General features: G+C 34.0%; 1 long non-coding RNA gene across 1 annotated transcript in view; it reads right to left on the minus strand.

Moving 5' to 3' along the window:
* Nucleotides 1–2527: 2527 nt before the first annotated feature.
* Nucleotides 2528–5457, minus strand: part of LOC308058928 — a 32280-nt gene continuing 29350 nt past the window's right edge. Inside the window, exon 2 of the long non-coding RNA XR_013926057.1 lies at nucleotides 2528–5410. This is a non-coding gene — a long non-coding RNA (uncharacterized lncRNA). The remainder of the gene's footprint in view (nucleotides 5411–5457) is intronic.

The raw sequence follows: 5457 nt of genomic DNA on the forward strand, positions 1-5457 counted from the left end.
GTGGGGCTTGTTGGCTTGTTTGTTTGCTTTTAGCTGTATTATGAGGAAAATCTGAATGATGCAAAATGCAAGAAAACACAAATCAGAGCTGTGACTTTAGGACTTTTTGGGTGACTACATTCTATTTTTAAGTTTCAATTTAAAAAAAATGACATATGATTTCTTTTCCTATTGAACTCCCTAAACATCATAAAAATACATTTTTTACCATCTAATTATTATTTATGTATTTTATAGCTATAAATCAGCTCACAAAACAGCAATATCAAAATGTTCAATCCTGTGATTCATTTTAGCAGAAAACCTTTTTTTCAAGCAATGAAAATTTGTTTGGAATGTTCTCATATTTGTAACCATGTCAGGAGGAACAAAACAGACATGACTTCTAACCTATTTTAGAAATTACAAATTGCAACACTTCAAAGTAAAACATTACCTTCATGTGTGCATTTGTGGGGTTGTTTTTTTCCAAGTTAATAACCTGAAACCAACATTGCTTGAGACCCTCATATGAAAATCCAAGATGGACTCAATGCATATTGTAACTCCAAGAAGTACATTGAAACACCCCATCTCAATACCATATAATGCATTGAATCTAAGAAATCATAAATTTTAGATGTGGATTTCTTTGGACAGTAAAATTTTTCACTGAAGGCATAATGCAAAAAACATTGAAGGAAACAGGAAGTCTGCTCATTTGTTTTGTAAGGGTTTGGATCATTCCTTCAGTCTGAAAAATAAAAAATCAAGCCCAAAAGAAAGCAGTATTTCTGAAAGAGGATGATATTTTTTTTATTTTGTAATAACAACTGACTGCTGTTGTCTACTCAGAGGTTACAAACTCTTTTGCTTATCCAGTGAAACTAACTCTTCAACTTCATCTCTTAAGGCAGTCATAGAAAGGAGGGAATTTATGCAGATAGATAAGTTTTGGCTGTTATTCAAAACCTCATTAGATGATATTAATTCTTCTACTCCTTTGAAAAGTTATTCTTGAATTTGTACAATAACTTGGGGACAAATGTTGAAGCTGAGTATTATAGTAATAGAGACATCTACAGTGTCACTATGATATGCAGACACTGGATCATTACCAACAATGGTTACTGGAAAGAATGTAAAAATTTCTGCACAGATTTTCTGATTGCTGAATAGATGCCATAGTTCAAGACAATAAATGAACTATGATCACCGTGAGTAGGAAGATCATTAGCCAGAGTTCAAGTCACTGGTTTTCCTGCCATTGACTTGCTCTTTTAAGGATGCTTCCTAAAGCAAGACTACCTTAAATTTTGGGAGACCTGAAGCGCTGAAAGGGATCTTGCATATATTATAGTCTATATAAAATCACAGTAGAATCTGTTCTTAATTAATTATTTGTACAGTAACTGTGTGTAAACTACTGCAAAATAACTATGTAGGCAATCAATGATATTAATATACTTAGGTCCTCTTTAACCAACACAGAGGATCCTTCTGTTAAAAAGATCTCTGTCTTGCAGTCACCAAAAATAGCTAGGAAGTAATATGCAAAGTAGTCCTGTGCTTCCTTGTATGACAATGGCTCATTAAAAGGGCATAAGTATTTGAACTGAATGGCCAATTTAAAGACATTAAGTCTTGTATCTTTTGCAAAACAAATGCAAAAGGCTCCATAAGTACATAAAACCTTTCTAGTGACAGTCCATAGACTGGTCTGTTCCAGCACCATCAGTGAAAACTATAGTGAGACCTCCTGTCCTAAATTGCTTACAATTTTTCAAAGGCTTTACTGAAAGTCTGTATTTTAAAAAAGCAGCTTAGGTCTGGTTCACACTTAGAAGCTGTGCATCATCTCATATCTCACATTTTAGAGTACCATCAGGATTTCTATCCCAGTACCAAACTGTACACTATCAGCAGCATGTCAAGAAGGTATGTTTATGTGCACAAAATCAGTGAAGTACTATTAGTTCTGTTTCTACAGTGTGATACCAGGAAAGGACAAGGGAGGTTTTACTGTTCTTCCACTCATCAGTTACGCCTCCTTTGTTCACATTCCTGCATTCTGGGTTTTTTTCCCATTTTTTTAGAAAAAGTGGTATTAACTAACAAACTAGATCTCACAGTACTTAAATAACAGTGAATAACCCTACACATATATGTTATATAGATGTATGTGTGTGAAGAAAGGTAAAAAAGACAAACAATAGGTTTAGAGTATCAGTATTCAAAGGAGAGGAAATGCTGGTCTTAAAATTCCTGAGAAATTGTGGGCTGATAATGTCTATGAATTTTGATGCAAAATTTCAATATATATGCAGATTATTTTCACAAAAAGTATTTCCCTGTCTGCTGACCCTTTTTTCCACAACCTTTTGTCCTCTTCAACCACCATCTCCAGAAATTCTTTTTTTCCCCCATTCATTCACTTAATCGTAGACCTTTTAAAACTTGCAGTCCGTTGTTCTCTGTCAGATTTTGCAGCTTAATTTGTCCTGGTTTTTTGTTCAAGTCTTTCCTCAGCTCCTGGTTTATACAGTCGATATATCTATATTAATCTATTTTATTTCACAACAGACTATCAAAACTTTTTCTTTTTTTTTTTTTTTTCCTTAGGATTTCCTTTAATTTCTCACTAAATTTTACCAGTCCCTACATAGATAAAGATATATTTCAAATTCCTTTTCATGTCAGTGAGCAGTTTCTCCAGTTTTGGATACCCATCTTTGATTCTGTATTGTTAAGATTATTCTTTTGTTCCAACTCACGATGTTTAAATCTCTATCTGTCCATCCAAATAATTTCTCCTTTTTCACTTCTAGGCCAAGTGCAAATCTTGTAGAACAATTATACTTGTTTTCATGTATGACTGATAATAAATCCTAGTAATAATTCATGTAGCCATCATTATGTGTTTTTTTCCTCTTCTGACTAAGTATCTATTGTCTAGGAACAGGTATCCTATCCATTATCCATTGCTTTTTTACAACTGTATCTCCTTCCCTTATATGAAAAATCCTGGACATAAGGAGAGACCCTTGGAGGCTGAAAAAAAGGCATATAAACACATCCTTCAGAAAGGCAAGAAGGAGGACTCAGGATGCTATAAGCTATGAAAGCCTCCTTAAACCCTAAAATGAACATAGATCATGTCCTCTTGGAATATGCTTTCAAATATGGAAAGAACAAGAAGGTCATCATGAACAATCAGCATGAATTTACCAAGGCAAAATCACACTTGACCAAGTTCAATGCCTTTGATGATGAACCAACTGCCTCTGTGAATAAGAGCAGTAGGTGCAATATATATACCCTGACTTTTCTAAGGCTTTTAGGATGGACTTCCAGTGCAACGTTATGAAGCTGAGAAAGTATGGCTTGGAAGAACAAACTCTGAAGGCAGCTGAATTGGCTGAATTAAAGGGCAGCAATTACTGGCAGATCTCCCAGGCTGAATGTTGCTTAGCCAAAAAAAAAGTTTTGGTTAATTCATTCTGCAGGTTTTAGTGAAGTAATAAAAGTAAACCAGCAGGTTAACTCCTTCAGACTGCAAATGCTATATCTCTATAGGGTGGTTCATATTTATAATTAATGCCAGTGGTTTTTTAGTGTAGATAAGACATAAATAACATCAGCAACCTGTCCCATTATACTTGTATTTCAGGAGCAGAAAGTAACCTTCCTGAACAGGTACAAGCTTTGAATATTTTGCTTCAGCTTTACAAAGAACTGCTCCGTAAATCCATCAGGTTGCTAAAGTTAATGGTGATTTGCCACTTGAGAGTTTTGAAGGTAGCACTTTAGTGCAGGATTGTGGAAGAAGGATAACACTTGAAATGGCTGTGTGTAGTTGGGTTGTGTGTGCTAAAAATTTTCTCAGGCCTTTTCATCCTCTGAATAAAAGATATTCAGGCACGATGTTTCATCTCTTCAACAACCATACCTAATGCATACTGCCATCTGTGACAGAAATTCTATTAACTGAATTCACCTCTCTGGAAATCAAAATTCTTTGATATAACCAGGAGTTGTTTCCAAAATTTCCCAATATGGCAAGGTACAGAAACCCCTCAAAAGGGATTTTTTTTTTCTTTTTCTTTTTTTTTTCTTTCTTCATGCTGTACTAATGCTTTAATCAGGACATTACCTTTATATGATAAATGGAAGGATAAAATTCACCTCTGCCATTTGCATCATCTAGTTTCTTATTTAGTGTCTTAATGGTGATTGGGAAGAATACCATGCTAGAAAAGAATATTTTCACAAACATGATAGAAGCTGGTGACCATCTTTAATTTTAACAGAATCTGACTGTAAATAATTCTGTCAGAACTTATTCCGGCTCAGAGAGAAATTAAAATTATCAGGTGTGTTGATGTGTTTGGGTTTGCAATTTTTTTTCTTCCTCGCCCCCACAAGCCATTTGAAATACATAAGATTATATATATATATATATATATTTAAAGTAAATCCTGACAATCAGCCTTTGGAGCTTTTTCATGACCAAAGGCATAATAAACCAAGAAACTGTCAAGCTATTTTGTAACTAAGCTATCTGACAAGTAAAGCATTTTTATGATAACAGATTATTTGTGAACGAGTACAGGTTTCTATAAATGTATTATTTTGTTGTGAATGGTTCCCATGGAAAAATGAAATCGAATGCAGACTGTGAGTGTTCTTAGACTTCTGTAGTTATTCCCTACTGCCATTTTTCATTTCAGTGCAGGACAGCTCACTAGTTGACACAATCTTTTTTGTGATAACATAACCAAAAGTCTTAAAATGGGAAAACAAGCAAATGAATTATGAGTAACAAAAGAAAAAAGAATGCAGCTGTCCACATGAAAAATGAATATTTTAATGAGAATATTAATTACCTAAACACTTGTGAGAACAGAGTGTTTATATAGGATTATTCAGAATATGAACAAGGAAATGTACAAAAATGTCTAAGCAGAATCCAAATGCATCTATTTAAAGGTGGTTTCTGTATTATGCAAGCAGTTGTAATCTTTAATGTTTAAAATACATCAAACATGTTTGGTTTGTTGGGTTTTTTTTTTGCATTTGATTTTGAACAGTATGCAGGAGAGGACAGTTGCCCTCTTTATGAACTACAATACAGCGAAAATACTAATTTCACAGTGACAAATAGGGCAGCTGTAACATAATTAGCTGCTAGCTATTTTTTAGAAAGCACTGTTTTGTTGAATAACTATGAAGGAAACACTACAAACAGTGTTAGGTTTTTACAAAGTTGCCAGCTACACTTTTGTGAGCTTGGATTGTTCTTTACAAGTATTATAAAAGCCAGCTAGCATTGTGTGTCTTTGATTGTGTTCAGTGCAGGCAGTGTAATACTGCAAACATAATGAGGTCTGCAGGAATCCCTTTGTACAGCTGAGAGGCTGTGTTCTTTTTACTCATATATTTTTTCTCATTATAACATTAATTTTTCTCATTATATAC

This window comes from Falco punctatus (genome assembly GCF_963210335.1).
Source record: "Falco punctatus genome assembly, chromosome: 2".
In the NCBI taxonomy this organism is placed as follows: domain Eukaryota; kingdom Metazoa; phylum Chordata; class Aves; order Falconiformes; family Falconidae; genus Falco; species Falco punctatus.